At 42.1% G+C, this 17,859-nt stretch overlaps 2 pseudogenes; one reads left to right on the top strand and one right to left on the bottom strand.

The window, feature by feature from the left end:
* The first annotated feature begins 1,116 nt into the window (after positions 1 to 1,116).
* LOC122668565 lies at positions 1,117 to 9,055 on the top strand (annotated as a pseudogene).
* A 1,052-nt stretch (positions 9,056 to 10,107) lies between these two features.
* LOC122668564 lies at positions 10,108 to 17,656 on the bottom strand (annotated as a pseudogene).
* Between the last annotated feature and the right edge of the window lie 203 nt (positions 17,657 to 17,859).

The raw sequence follows: 17,859 nt of genomic DNA, 5'->3' as shown, positions 1-17,859 counted from the left end.
CTATCTTGGCTTATAAGATCCGACACCCTTTGACAATTGCCATCAACAATGCCATGATGATGAATCTTGAAATCTAGTAAAGATGGAACCCACTTATCCCTCAAAATGTGAACCTAGTTGCCAAATCCAATCTTCCAATAGGGACCGGCTTCCAACACTTTCCTTACCCCTCCATAATGCTCCTCTACGAACATGAAGGATTGTGTCCAATGTCGCCACCATAAAATCACACCTTGGATGGTAGAGGGATTTCATATATTGGGCCCATAAGGAGTGCGGTTCATGAAAAAGTCTCTATGCCACTTTAGATAGTAAGGCTTTATTATGTATAGCCGGATTCCTCAAGCCAAGACCTCCATGGTCTTTTGAATGGCACAATTTATTCCAAGATAGCCAATGAATTTTTGGAGTGCCTTCTTTTCCACCTCCAAAAGAAGCGAGCTGTCGTACTACGAGTGCGATCACGGTGAGACCTTGGCAACTTAAAATGGCAGGCAATGAAAGTTGAGATGGGAAGGATCACTAACTTTAATAGAACTTTTCTTCTTGCATGAGTAAGAAGTTTTTGTGTCCAGCCACGAAATTTTTTTTACTAGTCTTGCCATTGATCTCATGAAAGAGTTTCATCTTGCTAACGCCCATATCCAATGAGAGGCCGAGGATTATAGGACCGTCACCATAAGGAATTTTTAGGATCCTAGAGAAGCACCTTTTCAAACTGAAAGGTTGTGCTTGGATTAAAACAGAGACTCAATTTTTGGACTTTTGTATTTTGTCCACTAGCTCGTTAATACCTATTGAGATAGTCCTTTAGATTGTGCATCTCTTGGAGCCTAACTTTAGGGAAAAGAAAGGCAGTCCATCTGCGAAAACAATGTGCGTAATGGGCTAAAAATGGTTATGAACTTTTATGCCATGGATTAAGCCTGACACAAACCACTAGTAAGGGCTTGGGAGGAGATGACAAAGAGAGCTAGAGATTGGGGATCTCCCTTCCTAATACCCTTTAAAGGCTTGACCAAGCACTTCACAGCCCCATTGGTCAAAATAGAATAATGCATTGATGTGATGTAGGCTATCATAAAGGGATCAGCCAGATGTAGGTTTGGGATAGACATGCGTCACCAAGACCCAGTACCTGAGAGGGCCTTGTCATTGCATAATGTGAACGTATTCTTTGGTTCACCAATGATTATGGTACAAAAGAACTAAAGCCGGTATTTTGAGAATGCACAAATGTTATGTGAGTGAAAGAGTCACTCAACATGGTTTCCTCTACTCGATTGAGGAACATCAAGGGGAGTTAATCCATGGATGGTCAGATCAGCATCAGGATCCTGTACCATTTTGTAAATGATTTTACAAAACTTATTTTCACATAAAATGATATAGGGATTATATTTAGAGTAAATTATTCCCTCTCCCCTCGATTATGCTCGAATGACAAACCCCTCCCCTGGGTATTGAATAATAACTCTCCCCTTCCCTGCATTAACAAGATTCTATCAATTGTACCCATTCCGTTAAAAATGGCAGTTAAGTGATGAAATCACCCTAAATATATTCATTTAAACCCTAAAATGCCCTTGTATTTGTGATATTCCAATAATACCCCCTAATAACAAGAGAAAATGAATAAGAAAACTTCTCTCTTCTTCTTCCTATCGTTCAAACCCTCGGTACCTATCTGTTATCTTCTTCCTCCGGCGGAAGCAAAGAACATCATCATAGTCTGGTCAACTGAAACCATAGGTGATTTTATTATTCTCCTAGGTAATGGAAATCTTCAACTATAGAGGTTCGATGGTGTACCCTTACTTCTCTGACAGAGTTTCAATTTTCCTTCTGATACCCTTCTCGATAATCAAAATTTCACAATCATATGTCTCTGGTTTCATCAAATAGCCTCTATTCTATGAGAATGGGAGACAATTTTATGGGTTTGTATTCCAATTTCAAAGCAGGATTAGAACGGATTTACTGGAAGCACAGGGCCATGGAAGCAAAAGCTAGCATCATTGTCGACTGTTGTCAAAGGATTGTGCCAAAAATGTTGTACAAAGTAAATTACAGGAATCCTTTGACAATACTTCAATTCAAGGATCGAGGATCCAGAGATCTCAATCAAATTAATTCTTTCGAATCAGAATTGGAATATACAAAGGTGAATGAAGAGAAACAAAATCCAAACATTCATGGAGGTGTGAGAGTGAGTGGGAGAGAGAAAACAAATCTGAATCCTTTGGAGGAGCGAGAGAATTTTCATTCCAGTATGAACCTATCTGAGGACATAGTCAGCTTCTGATGGTCGGAGACATTTCGGATAGGGCATAGAGAATGCCTTCTTATATAGCACCCCTTCAATCATGGTATATCGCGCTGCTCTCATTCTGATCTTCCTAGCATCCTCCTTATCTTCTGGCAGTCTTGGAGCAAATATGACATAATGGGGTCCATCCAGCAAGGCTCGTGATCAATGGGCTTCACATCTTCATTTTCCTCTATGCTCGGTGCTCGGAGAATGTCTATATAGACCGCCAGGTTTAAGTCTTGAAAATCTGATGTAGCTAAACGTGACAGCTGGTCTGCTGTGGTGTTTTGTTCTCAGGGAATTTGATGTATCTGGAAAGAGGTGACCCCTGTGATCAACCGACGTACCCTTTCTAAATATTTAGCCATGCGCTCTTCTTTGGCTTCATATTCCCCGTTTACCTGATTGACGATCAGTTGTGAGTCACTATGTATAACAAGGTTCTTTACCATGAGACTCTTCGCCAAATTTAACCCTGCTATCAACGCCTCATATTCAACTCCATTGTTGGTTGTTTGAAATTCAAACCTTAGAGCACTTTGTATCATGAAACCTCCTGGACTGAACAATATCAACCCAGCTCCACACCCAGCTTTATTTGAAGATCCATCAATAAATAACATCCACGACTCCTCGGATGCTAGGTTTTCTTCATTTTTGGTGGGAATGGCCTTTCCTGGCAGCATACACTCCACTACAAAATCTGCCAAAGCCTAAGCTTTTATCGCTATACACGGCTTATAATGCAAATCGAATTTGCCAAGTTCAACCAACCACGCTACCATCCAACCCGAATGGTCGGGTTTCGCCAAAATCTTCTTCAAAGGCTGGTTTGTTAATACCTCAATCGTGTAAGCCTGGAAATATGGTCTCAGCTTCCTTACCGCCATTATCAATGCAAAGGCATATTTCTCAATGTTACTATACCTTGTCTCCGCATCCACCAGTACTTTGCCCACATAGTATACCGGCCTTTGAATCCGACCATTGCCTTTTACCAGGACTGCGTTTACCGCCATCGTGGTAATTGCCAAATAAAGTTGAAGTAAGTTCCCCCGTTTTGGCTTTGCTAGCAAGGTTGGGTTGGTCAGATACCTTTTGAGATCGGTAAATGCCTTTGGGCACTCTTCTATCCACTCAAAAGACAACTTGGCCCCTTTGGTCTGCCTCTCCTTTGATTGGTTTTTGAGGGCTTTGAAAAATGGCAAGCATCGATCACCAGATGTTGAAATGAACCTTCCCAAGGCTACCACTCTTCCTATTAACTCTTGTACCTCTTTTACTCTCCCTGGTGGTGGCATCCCCAGTATGGCTTTTATCTTGGCTGGATTTGCCTCTATGCCCCTCATTGAGACCAAAAGCACATTTCGTAGGATTGAGCATCATTTTAGTTTTTCTCAAAACGTGAAAGGCTTCTTGGAGATCAGAAACTTGATTGAATGCCTTGATGCTCTTTACCAGCATATCATCCACATAAACTTCTATGTAACGGCCAATTTGTTCTCGAAAGATATGGTTCATGAGACGCTGATACGTGGCTTCAACATTTTTCAATCCAAATGGTATTCTCTTATAACAGTAGTTATCTCTTCTAACCATAAAGGATGTTTTCAAGATATCTGACTTATGCGTTTTAATCTAATTATATCCTGAATAAGCATCCATGAAACTTAGCAGTTCATGGCCTACTGTGGCGTCTATCAACAAATCAATGCGAGGCAAAGGATAATAGTCATTGGGGCATGTTTTATTCAGATCCGTAAAATCGATACACATGTGCCACTTACCATTAGGTTTGGGCACCATTACAATGTTGGAAAGCCATTTTGGGTATATTGCTTCCTCAATGAATCCTGCCTCTAATAATTTGTCTGCTTCTTCTACCATCTTCGTTTGTCACTCCGGAGCAAAAGTCCTCCTCTTCTGAAATACAGGCTTAGCATTGGGGTAGACGTTTAGCTTATGTTCTGCCATGCCCCTGTCTATCCCAGGCATATCCGTGGCCGACCACACGAACACATCTGCATTCGCCCTTAAGAAACTCATCATTCTCTCCTTTGGCTTGCTAGATAATCCCGCTCCTATCTGCATGGTCTTGCTCGGATCGCCTTCATGAATCTCGATCAAAACCAGTTCTTCCGCAGGCTCCGACCTTTCTTGATCGATACTCTCCCGAGCATCGTCCAATGTAACATTGAACTTTTGTGGCTCTTTCCCCTTAACTCTCAGGTATGTTTCGTAGCATTTACGTGACACTTTCTGGCTTCCCCTACATTCTCCTACACCATTCTCCGTTGGAAATTTCATCATGAGATGTGGGGTGGAGACTATGGCCTGCAAGGCATTCAAACCTGGTCTGCCAAGGATTCCGTTGTAAGTAGAGTTAACCTTTACCACCAGAAAATTCATCATAACTGTGGATAGTTGGGGCTCCGTTCCCACTGTGACCAGAAGTTCAATGGACCCTTCTACCTGCACAGGAGCTCCATTGAATCCATATAAGGATGCATCTATCCTTTTCAGCATCTCTGGAGTTAATTGCATCTTCAGGAATGCATCAAAATACAGGACGTTTACTGAGCTCCCGTTGTCTACCAAGATGCGAGCCACCGAGCAATTAGCGACGATCATCTTTACCACCAGTGCATCATCATGCTGCGACTAGATGTCTGCCAGATCGTCATCTAAAAAATTTATCTGATGCTCGACCTTTCTTTTCTTTCTCGTTGCTTCTGTCAAACATACAGTCCATGCATGATTTTTTCTTGAGTTTAAGGATTCTCCTCCTAACCTGGGGCCTCCAAAGATTGTCACAATCTCCCTAAGTGGTTGATTCTCTAAATGTCATGTTCAGATGCCTGGACTCTCTTCTCCCCGGATAGATAATTTTCCTTTGCCTTTCACCTTTTACTCTCAGCTCTCCTGCTTGCTGCTTCCTCCCTCTCTCTTTACAAATTTGTTCAATCGACCTCTTTAGATCAAAGCTTCTATCTCATCTATCAACTGTCTACACTCTTCAGTGTCGTGGCCATGATCTTGATGAAACCTACAATACTTGTTTTTATTGCTTTCGCTGGCAGGCTTCACCATCTTAGTCGGCCAACGCAGGTTCAACCGATCTTTGATTTCATTTAAAATGTATGCTTGCCTGTGCGTGAGCGGTGTGTATGCTGGTTCTAGCTTCACATCGCTCATTGGAACCCATGCTTGATTATCGCTTTTCCTCTTCCCCTATCTCTGCTCTCTGTTCTCCATTGATTTGTTCCCGCTAACTGGCTGCTCCTTTTTTTCTTGACCTTTCCTCTCGTCTCTTAACTCTTTTTCTTGCTCTACAGCAAGAACCTCCGCCAAGTTAATGTGTTTCTCACAGCGTGAATAGAGATCATACATGTTTGTCGGTTCTTCCATGATCAAAGACTCTTTCAGCTTTCTATCTCTGATTCCACTGCTGAGAGCTTGGAACTTCACCATTGGATCCAGATCTCGCACTTCCAAAGCCTCCTTGTTGAATCTGGTGAGGAAGTCCCTGATTGACTCTCCAGTTTGTTGTCTAATGGCCAACAGGTTCGCCGTAGTCTTTTTATGGATCCTCTTGCTCATAAAGTTGGTCAAGAAAGCTCTTCCCATATCTACAAAACTAGAAAGGGATTGTGGCTTAAGGTGCAAGAACCATTGCCTCGCTGATCCTTACAACGTTGATGGAAATGCTCTGCACATGATCGTGTCAGAGGCTCCTTGTAGATACATCAGAGATTTGAAAGTCTCCAGGTGATCTTCTGGATCTGTCGTCCCATCATACTGCTCTATTGGAGGCATTTTGAAACCTTTCGGTAATCGCTCCGATCTTATCTCATCTACAAAGGCCAGATCTGTCGCGAACTGCTTTTCCTGACTCGATCTACAACCTTTCTTCAAAACTTCTTGCATTTTGTTCCTACAGCTCTATTACCCTCTCATTTAGAGCCTGCTCTCCCTTCGTCATCTGTGATCCAAGTTTCTTGTTACCATCTTGTATGTTGTAGACATTGATTTTTGTCACCCCCCTTGGTAAGGATGGCAACGGGACACGGACGATGGGCGATATATTCTCCCCCTTTTTGGATCCCCAAAATACCTGGCCCATGAGCCCAAATACCTTCTAGAACCCAAAAATGGCCCATTTAGGCCCAACAAGTGAAATGAGGGGGACCATACTGTCCATGGCACCGTGGACAGTGTCCCACGGCCCTGTGGAGGTCCCCCACGGCAAGGGTGTACAGAGCCTCGCCACCATTGAGGTTTTCAACGTCAGCCTACTGACGTCACCCACGACGCCGTGGAGGACTTCTCTGGCCCAGGCTGTGGGGTACCCTCCCCTATAAAGAGGAGGGTCCCCCTCCCTTCATTCATGGAGTCTTTGGGTAGGGAGACCCTCCAGATGAGAGATTTACCTCCTCTTGCCCCAATTTTCCCTTTGTGAGCAACCGTTAAAGTGAGGCTTCCGATTGTGGGTAGATCCTTCGATACCCACAACTCCTTTCACTCGAGTTCGTTATCTCATCTGTGCATGGGTAGCGAGTAAAACACCCCCATACAGCTGTTATTCTGTCTGCTTGTCGATAGCAAAAGCTACCAAAAGGAGCTGTCATTCTGTCCGAAAAGCCGGTATCAATCTATTTGTCCGTCTCCCCTGAGCCAAGGGAATACCCTCACACAGGTATAATTTCTACACTTTCATTGGTCCAATGTAGTCATTAGTGTTTTGCTGTCTAAATGTATATATTGTAGATGTTAATGTAGCATACATAATATGGTCCCTATCATGATAGAATGACAGAGGATATTCGTCATTAGTCGCATCTATAACAGAGAGACCGGCTTCCGTCGGGCAAGATGGGTGCCTAATACCTTCCCATGCTTGTAACCTGACCCCTTACCCGAATCTTTGACTAGATCACATGGAGCCTCGTAGCCCGACTCCGTTCGTAACGGACAGGGCTATACTTATCGGGTCCTAGGCCCTAACCCTAGGTGGCGACTTCCTTTTTTTTAATGTATTTTAATGTATGACCCCAATCCCCTGATGACACTCCTGTATATAGAAATTAATAATCCTTGTCGCCAACGAGGCTGCGAAAACCTCGTCACACGAGGACCACGGTACTTACATATGCCTTTTGCTCTTTCGCGTACACAGTTAGCATTACTGTGATTCTCGCTGTATTCCGGAGACGCAATCCGTTCTCGTTCCTACTCCGGTTGAGGCATCTTTTGAGGGATACCTTGTAAGATTGTGCGTGGCAATTTCATCATTTCTTCCATCTGATCTTTCCATCTTACTTGCATCGCCTCGAACTGTTCCATCGTAACATAACATGGTGGATCTTCGGTGATCCTTCTCTGTGAGTTTCCTTTCTCTGAATTGTTCTCCTCTGAGATTATATCATCCTCTCATTCCTCACGAACTCTCTCGATTGGCGGATCTTGTGTGATTGCCGTTGTGATAGCTGCGTTGGTCACCTTTGCAGCCTTCGATTGATTTCGAGTATTTGTCATTGTGGATCTTCATAGATCGAACTTCGTTCCCACAGACGATGCCAAAAATGTTGTATAAAGTAAATTGCAGGAATCCTTTGACAACACTTCAATTCAAGGATCGAGGATCCAAAGTTCTCAATCAAATTAATTCGTTTGAATCCGAATTGGAATATACAAAGGTGAATGAATGGAAACAAGATCTAGACATTCATGGAGGTGTGAGAGTGAGTAGGAGAGAGAAAATAGATCTGAATCCTTTGGAGGAGCGGGAGAATTTTTCATTCTAGTCCTTTTTCACTTTCCCCTTTCCTCCAATTTATAGCCTTCTCCCTTATTCCAGTTTTCATAGTGCATATCCAAGAATGCCCCTTCCAAAATCTTGATTCCCTACTCTTGGGCTTACCTAACCTTCATTGTAGTAGATCTTTAACCCCTTACTTCTGTTTATCATTCCTTTCTTAATTCCTTCTTTCCACGTGTCCTCACAGGATTGAATAATGAGAAATTGTTCATATCATCGACAATGGACCAATTTACGCTCGAATCAGCCTAGATGGATTTCTGGATATGTATCAGACAGAAGCAACACCAGTCGATGTGCAAGCTTTCGACACCTTTCAAAACCCAATTTCAGGAATCTGACGACTAAAGCTGGAATCGGATGGGAACCTTAGGGATTATTTCTGGAACGGTTCGAATTGGGTTTCTAATTTCCAAGCGATCAAAGACGAGTGCGAGCTTCCAAATGCGTGTGGATCTTATGGTCTCTGTATTCCATGGGGAGATTGTTCGTGTCTAGATAACCGAATAGAGTATTCCTTCGGTGGATGACTTCCACCAGAATCCGACAATTTCTGCGGTGCGATTGACGAAGAGAAAGCGGATTTGAATTGGGTATTGACAAGAACTGGTGTTGAGTTGCCTTAAGAGTTAATGGGGTTTGAAAAGATGGGATCTTTAGAGGAATGTGAGAGTTCCTGCAAGAGTAATTGCATCTGTTGGGGAACTATTCTTAATAAAGCATCTGGGTTTTGCTATGGGGTTGATTATCCAAAGAACACATTGGTGAGTGTCGGAGATGAAAGCAAGATTGGGTATTTCAAGGTGAGAGGAATCAAAGTAAGGAAGAGAGGTGAAGGAGTGGGTTTAGCAGCTGGGATAGCTCTGTTGGTTGCTTCGGTTGTGATCTTGGTTGTGGGGTTGGTGGGCTTATGATATTTAGGATTTGGAGGAAGGAGGAAGGGCATGGGATATTCAAGAAGGAACAGGGATTGTTTCAGCTCCTCATCTTCACTTTCTCTTTTCCAAAGGTTGGAGATGATAGAGCAAGGGAAAGAGAAGTCACAATGTTTTAAGACAAACTGTGAAAGGGTAATATAGTCTTTACCCATCACTTAACAACCATTTTTAACGGAATGGAACGGTTGATAGAATCTTGTTAATACAGGGGAGGGGACAGTTATTACTCAATACCCAGGGGAGGGGTTTGTCATTCGAGCATAATCGAAGAGAGGGGGGAGTAATTTACTCTTATATTTATGTTTTTTGTTAAAAATTTGGGAAAATATCATCCCCCTCTCCTCTAAGTTTCCTTAATATCAACCCAGTACCCAAGTTTTGAAAAATGATAATTCTCTCCCCTACTTTATAAAGATTCTAGCAACCGTGCCCTAAGTGACTAACGTTTTTCTAAAAAGCATATGAAAAGACAAAATTATTTAATTACAGTGAAAGTGGAAGTCTTTCTCCCTTGCTTATGAAAAGACAATATTACCCTTTTTAATTAGAGTTAAAAGGCAGAAGCCTTTCTTCTCCCTTGCAACAGCGAAATCGAGAGATAGAAGAAGGGGGAGAAAGAAGACCTGCAAGCTCCTCCGCCATTGACGATCTGCAACCTTCCTGAAAACTCAGGAATCTTACTCCAATCCTTTGTTGATTTATGCCTCCACTGGTTGCAATCACCAAATAACGATCGAGGTGGGTGCCAAACTTTAGTTTCTGGACCATGAAAACATGTTTAGTAGTCCAGAAAGCAGAATTCCAACAAAAAAAAGGAGGAACAACAGGAGAAATTTATAAGAAATAGGGGTAAAATGATTTGTTGATTCTATTAAAAGAACAATTCATTTGGGCGTCAGTAGCAGGATAAAAGCTGCAGCCAAATAAGGCTTTTGATAATTGGGAATTTCATACATGGCACCAAAACATTAAGGTAAAACTCAAATCTATGGAGTTTGTGAATCTCCATAAGCTACGATCATGGCAGAATGCACTTCTTGTTAGTCCAAATTTCGAATCCTAAACCTTATCTACACAGATTTCTAAACAGGGATGGTGATGTCGCTGAAATCAAGCTGAGTAGTGATATCTGCGAGCTGTTTCTTCGTACTCATGTCAATGAGCTTAGATCCTGAACTTTCATATCTGATAGTGAACCCTGCAATGAGCAAGGGATCGAGCTCGGTCTTGATCCTTACATTCTTCTCTCCCGTTAGTCGCTGCACCCCCTTTGTAATCTGCGCCAAGTGCTGCGACTCCAACTTCACCACTAAAGTCACCACCGCCAGCTCCGTATCAGTAATCTTGTTATATAGTATCTCAAATTCCTTCATTATTTCCTTGATCAGCTCAATCCGCTTCATGTCCACTAGAATGTTCAAGAAATTTCCACTTGTGGTTGCAGACTCGACGTCTTCACAATATCGTCGACAATCTCCCATTTCTTTTCCTCGTCGATCATCGGGTTAACGAAGTAGTTGTACACCAGAGGTTCGTTGAAGATCTTCTCGATCTTATCGAAGTCTGCGTTGGTTGCCTCTAAGGTTTGGTTTGATTTCGCGACATCCGCAAGGGCAGTGGCGTAGCATGCAGACACGGAGTCCGCCATCTTTGTGCTGGTAGCGCCGCCACCTCCTCCCCGAGTTCTGATTTTGTCGGTCAGTTTCAAAGCGAGTTTTGGGATTCTGAGGGATGAGATGCTGCCGAAACGATAATCGAACAGTCTTAGGAACTAGAACCTTACCGGAGACTCGGGTTGCAGGTAGGGATTTGGTTTGAAACGCGATTGCAGATTGTTGCAGAGTCGCTATGGTTTCCGGCGAGAAGATTGAGCACAGACACTGATTCTGGTCTCATGTTTATCTTTCCTCCATCTATAGTTCAAGGAGGCATGAACAAATCACAAGATCAAATTAAAAAGATATGAATGGATAATGGTTTTAAAAAAAAAACCGATATTACCCTTAAAAAAGGGTTTTGCTTTTGGGAGACAAACGAAGCAAAAGGGGATTTTGGGATTGAGAGGGTAAAAATGGAATTAAAATAGATTAAGGGTAATCTGGGGTTTTAGAAAATTTGAACATGTCCACGTCATCAATTAATAGTATTTTTTAACGGTTAAGGTACAGTTGAGAGAATCTTTATTAAGTAGGGGAGGGAATTATCATTTTTCAAAAGTGGGATACTAGATTGATATTAAGGAAACTTAGAGGGGGGGATGACATTTTCCCTAAAGATTCTAATAGTGTTTTGTGGATTCCGATCACGTACATAGACGCCTTGATATGGACATGTACTATGGAATGGGGCTTAGTAGTACTTGTGTACATGTTCTAGATTCCATAATAATGATGTTGATTAGTAGAGGGTTAGTATAGAATGGTTTATAATTATGCAAGGGTATTTTTGGATTTGTTAATTAAAAATTAATTTATTTAATCTTAAATGGACTTGATACAAATAATTAAAGACCCATTAAAGATTAAAATTTTAATTATTTTATTTCCTTTTTAGATTCTATTTCTTCACTAGTTAGAAGCCCATCAAGGAAGCCCAATAGGGTTTAAGTCAAACAAGAGAGAGAGAGTATTAGACTCTCATTGGGAATACAGGAGGGGGCTCTTTAGAGCTCCATCTGTTTAAACACACAAGGTAGGGACGGCCAACACAGCTTGGCCGAAAATTCCCTCCCCCCCTTGGAAATCGTCTCTCTCCTTCTCTCTCTCCTCTCTCTTCTCTCTTGCTCTCTTGCTCTCTTGAGTGGTGAAGCTGGTTAGGATTTTGAAAACTCTAGTTTTGACTAGATTGGATCATGTTCTTGGAGAAAAAGTTCTGATTTGGCTTATGGATCTTCTACTGCATCAAAGAGATTCAAGTTAGGATTTTCTTGAAGTGCTCGTTAGGGGAAGAACTATTATCTGGAGGAGCAACATTTGAGGCTCTGCAGGTTAACAGATCTTGATGTTTATTTTCATGCATTAAAGTTTTAATTATTTGATAACCATGGGATTTGAAAAAAAAAAAAAACCTGAATCGATCTCTTTCCGCTGCGCGTTCGGGTATGGGATGGTATCCTCTCTTCATGGGATGGAAAGAGATGATTCTTTCTTTTCTTTTTGCTTTCCTATAATTTATGAGACATAAAAAGAGAATGTATGGTGAAAATTTTTATACTAAACCCTAAATTCTTTTTGATTGGTTTCTCATAACTATGATAATGTTTCATTTTGATTTCCCATGCGCAACCATGGAGATGATCCCATGACGGCACCAACAGTGCTTTGTTTTTTATCTCGTTGGTGCTGTGCAACGTTTTTTCGATCTCAACTGTATTGGAGATTTTGCCTATGAGTTGTTTGTTGAAATGTCTAAACAAGTGTAAGCATTATGTATTAGGAATGCACTAAAGTCAAAATGTGTAACCAAACAATGTTATTATTCTTATCTAAGAACGTGTTTTGCATTTTCAGAATGAAAATGCATACCAAACACAACTTGAAAAAATATAAAATAAATAACTCTTATTTATCTTATATTCTTATGCCTATCAAAACATCACCTTGTTTTGTCCCATTGTTACTTAAAAATGTTTTACGCAAATGTTTGTTGATTTTGTCATCCAAATGTCGGTGTGGTGGGCATTCCCTTTTTTGACCTATGTTTCTAAGTGTTTGTTTTATTTTTATAATAACCTGTGTTTCTAAGTTGAATTCCTAATTGACGTAAAACACTAAAACATTTTGTAATGAGTTACTTGCGCCCGTTTGGTAACGCTTCTATTCCAGAACAGGTGTTTTTTACCTTTATCATTTTTTTTCTGTTTCTGAGCTCTAAAATGGTGTTTGGTAAACTTGTTCCAGAAACATTTTTAGAACAGAAAAACAACACAAATTCATTTGGTAAAATTTGTTCTAAAACACATTTTTACCAAGTTAATGAATTATTACAGAAATGCCATTACTTGACTAAACTTACTTAAAATTAAGATGAAAACATCCACCATGATCATGTATGACTATCAAAAAAGGATTTTGGTGGATTCGAACCACCATCCCCTTAGAACATGCTTGAGACATGCTCATGTTCCAAGTGCTCTACCAATTTGGGCTAAAGACCCAACAAGTAGAGTTTGAAGTTTACAAGTAACCCAATTCTTGTTATTCATTGCATTCAATTTACTTCTACAACTACATCTTAAGGGGACCATGGTTTTCTTTACGATCACAAATGAACATCTCTACATGTTGTGCTCGAGTGTGTGAGTGTGTGTATAGGCAGCAAGGGGTGGGAGTGAGTGTGGTGGAGAACACACTCATCCCCACCCCTTGCTGCCCCTACACACACTCACACACTCACCCACCCCTTGCTGCCCCTACAAACACTCACACACTCAACCCCCCTTGCTGCCCCTACACACACTCACACACTCACCCATCCCTTGCTGCCCCTACACACACTCACCCACCCCTTGCTGCCCCTACAAACACTCACACACTCACCCCCACCCCTTGCTGCCCCTACACACAATCACACTCACCCACCCCTTGCTGCCCCCACATAGTCCCCTGTTCTTCCATTTTTCCCCCAATTCTTTCATTAAGCAACATAAGAAAGCCCTATGAATCAGGGTTAAAAATATACTAGGAAGCATTGAAAAATAAGGACAAGATGTAGTCAATTTGTAGGAGAGTACAGGTATGAAATTGGGGGTGCAAATTACTGAGATAAGTTGTAAAATGTTAATGGGCTTTGGGCCTAACTTGATTGCCCACATGTGGGGGCTGATCGTAGGCCCAAGACTAGAGAGGGAGGAACGATCACTTAAGTGATCGATTCCTTCCCCCCCTTCTTATCCCTTGGATTAGATTCCCAGAGGGAATCGGATTAGTGGGGGAGCCCTAGGTGAAGAACACAATTGGATCTCTCCCTCTCTTTCAAGTTCTGCGTTTCCTAGGGTTTCCATTGTTGCCTAGGATTTTGTGGTGTGGAGTTCTTCTTCGTGGAGAAACCATTCGAGATTGTTCGTGATTGTGATCTGCTCGTAACTGTAAGCCGCATTCGATCATCCCTTCCACTGTGATTCCATTCGGTTCAGGTAATCCCTAAACCTCTGTGATTAATGGAATACTAATATGCTTACAGTGGAAAACGGAAGAGGAAGAAACATAGAAAGAGGATTTTGTTTTATTGAAATCATGATGAAATCATGATAGTTTTTAATAATTGAATGTCATAATGACTCTCTATCATCATTATACTTGATGATATAAGCAGTTTTGTTTTATTTGTGATATAAGAAGACACTGTTGTTTTGTTTCTGTGGTTTAAAAAAAAAAAAGTTTTTTTTAGACCCAATGTTTATTTGAATGAATTACAGCTGTGTCGTATTTTGGGCCAAGCCCCTTGTGCGTTTTGTGGCAGCGGCTATAACTGTTGAAAAAAAAAAAAAAAGGAGGGCAGGCAAAAAAATTTTTTTAGGGTTTTTTGGGAGAAGGAGATGGATGAAGTGGGAATCCCTTCACCCACCTCCTTACCTTTTTTCCCTAATGGAAATATATGCATGATTTTGGGGTTTTTGGTTATAACAAAATGCATGTGATATGTTTTTGGCTAGTTACAATTATATGCATATGTTTTATTTTTATTATGCATGCATTGGGATTTATCCATGATATGTTATTCATGTGGTTTCTTTATTGAAGCATTTTTTGTATTTGTGATTTGTTCTTGTAGCCCCTAACAAATTTTGGGGATCTCCCCTGTAGGGTTTCTCGTTTTTGAAGGTATTTTATTTATATCATGTGCACCCCCCATTAGTGAGAAATCATTTTGTGAGATCCATGGGAGAAAAATGGGAGATAGGGTGTTGCCTCAAATCGTCCCATATTTTTTCCATGTGTATTGGAGATCGCCTAAGGCCACTTTGTTAATAAAGAAACATGTGATTCCCCCCATTGCGGTACAACCCTGTTTGACACTGTCGTTAGGGTATCGCTATCAAACACCCCATCCCATGCAACCATGTGTTTTATTATTTATTTCTCATGGGATGGATTTAGTACTTGTCAAGTGATGTGTTTATTTGGATAGATATGCGTTAGAATTAGTGCCTGGAAGTGATACAAAGTGTAGTGCTCGTCGGTAGTTTGTAGTAGGATCTTGAATGTAAAGAGCCGGTTGTAATTTTAATATTTTTTTTTGAGAAGCCATGTAATGGGAGCTACTGCACTGCGCATCACAACCCCGTACCGACTCGGCATATCACTTCAAGTACCAAATTTAGGTCTCTTGTGTGAGTCCCTTGCGCACCAGTGTGTATGGCGCATTAAACTGTGTAGACACTGAATTTTGTCACCCCCCGGCGATGATGACAACAGGACACGGACAAACATCGGTATCTCTCTCAAGAAGGATTCTTGTCCCTACATCTAAACCAAATCACCGTAACATCCCTAAAATGACTTATAAGACCCTTTTACCAAATGCTGAAGGAGGTACTGCTCACCCTCCCCCACCACGGCGGTCCCACTGCGGGGAGTGTAGGGGGCCGGAGCCCCCCGACAAAAAATTTTCTGAAGAGTTAGAAGGGAGCCAAAAAGCCCAAAAATAAGGAAAAATGGCACTGCGCCCCCACGACGCCGTGGACTCTTTCCCACGGAGCCGTGGGCTCCTTCCACGGTGCCGTAGGCTCTTTCCCACGGCACCGTGGGGATGTGTACCGGATTTCCACGGCTCCACGAGGGGGTGTGACATCAGCTTATTGACATCACCCACGGCACCATGAAAAAGTCCCCCACGGCACCGCGGACATCTCCACGGCGTCGTGGAGGACTTATCTGGCCAGGAGAGAGAGGGGACCCCTCCCTATAAATAGGAGGGTCCCCCTACCCCAATAAACAAGCTTTTCTCGGGTAGGGAGACCCTCCAGGGCTTGTTTTGCCACCTTTTCACCCTCTTTTCCCCCGTCTTTCCCTCATGAGTATGTGAGTGAGTGGAGTTCTTCGATGTGGGTAGATCCTTTGGTTACCCATCTAAGCATAGGGCGATTTTGCTCCTAGGTATGGTTATCCCGTCAGTGTACGGATAACAAAAAACCCCCTTCACAGCGGTTATTCTGTCTGTATACAGATAATGAGAATCTCTTATATAGCTGTTACTCTGCCCGAAGTTTGAGTAGCGAAACCCATCTCATATAGTCCTTACTCTGTCAGACAAGAGGGAGACAAGTCGATCGTCCATCTCCACCTGAGCCGTGGGACATCACATGTTTTGCACTCGGTGCGCTTTCATTTATTTTGTGTATTTCTTGACAGGTATCTATCTCTTTCCTTCTTATTATTTTTTTGGCATAATGTAGATAATTAAAGTAACTCATTTTAGTGTGCATAGTAAATGATTTTTCCTTCTTTGTCATGATTAGTGCATCATAACTTAGCCTTACATGTTAGTATAGGATATATTATCAAAGGAGAATATTCGAAAACCAGCATCTAGTAGAAAGACCAATTTATCCGGGCGAGGTGGGTGCCTAACATCTTTCCACCCTCGTAACCTGACTGCTTATCCTGAATCTCTGACCAGACCATATGGAATCACGTAGCCCTTTCCGCTAACCCCGGATGGGGCTACATCCATTGGGTCCTAGGCCCTAATCCTAGGTGGCGACTCCATTCCTTTATAAAGTATGATCCCAATCCCCATGATGATATATCGGAATGATACACCGTTATTCATCGAAGCCAATCCTTGTTGCCAAGAGGCTGAGGAACCCTCGTCCCGAGGACCATGATACTTACACTATGGTTAGGAGATTCTTGTTTTTCTCCTACATTTGTTTGAAATCAATTAAAGTTATACGTCCCCAGACCCACACATTGTGAGATTTGATTACCAGCTTAGCAAAGTTTTTGGTCTCACCGTGTGGGGAAGGGTACCATTAATTTTAATTAGGGTTTCTTGAGCATTTTTGAGTTTATGGATGTATACTAAATGTCCTCCCTTGCATATTGTAGTGATGGCCTCTGAGAGTGTTGTTGCCGACCTTAACCAAGGCAATAAGTTGGATGGCACCAACTATGACATGTGGCACCGAAAGCCAAGTTCTTGCTTAATAAGCAATATTACCTAGAACACCTGACCACTGAGATGGCCCCACCCGAAGTGGGTACTACCGCCCATCACCGTCAAGAAAAAGAGGCTTACGATAATTGGTTTAAGAGAGATCATAGTGCGCGCTTTCTTATATTAAGCATGATGCACAATGATCTTATCGGCTAGTATGAGAAGTGCGAGACTGCCAAGTCCATGTGGGACCAGGTAAGGCTCGACTGTGGCGGTAGATCCATGACCAGACTTAAGTCCATGACCTTGAAGTTTGAGATGTACCGTAAGGACCCCAAGCACACTATGGTTGAACACCTCAGGGTCATGAAAGACATGATCTGAAAATTGGATGATGCTGGGGTACACCTTACCGATGAGCAGTAAGTACAGGCCGTCATCAGGACGTTGCCTGATTCCTGGGGGCAGATGAAGATAGTTCTGACACATAACGACACTGTCAAGACATTTAATGATATTGCCGCTCATGTGGAACTAGAGGCGGAGCGCCTAGAGGTGACCCAATCACATGCCCTTATTGCCCAAGTGGGGCAGCACAAGAATGGGTCTAAGTGCAAGAGACAAAGGACCACTGGGAATCAGGATCAAGCTCAGAAAGCTGCGCCAACTGGACGTAAGACCACCAAGCGCCG

Source organism: Telopea speciosissima, chromosome 7 (genome assembly GCF_018873765.1).
Source record: "Telopea speciosissima isolate NSW1024214 ecotype Mountain lineage chromosome 7, Tspe_v1, whole genome shotgun sequence".
Taxonomy (NCBI): Eukaryota; Viridiplantae; Streptophyta; class Magnoliopsida; order Proteales; family Proteaceae; genus Telopea; species Telopea speciosissima.
Note: the sequence above shows the minus strand (reverse complement) of the source record. Positions and strands in the feature narration are given on the sequence as shown.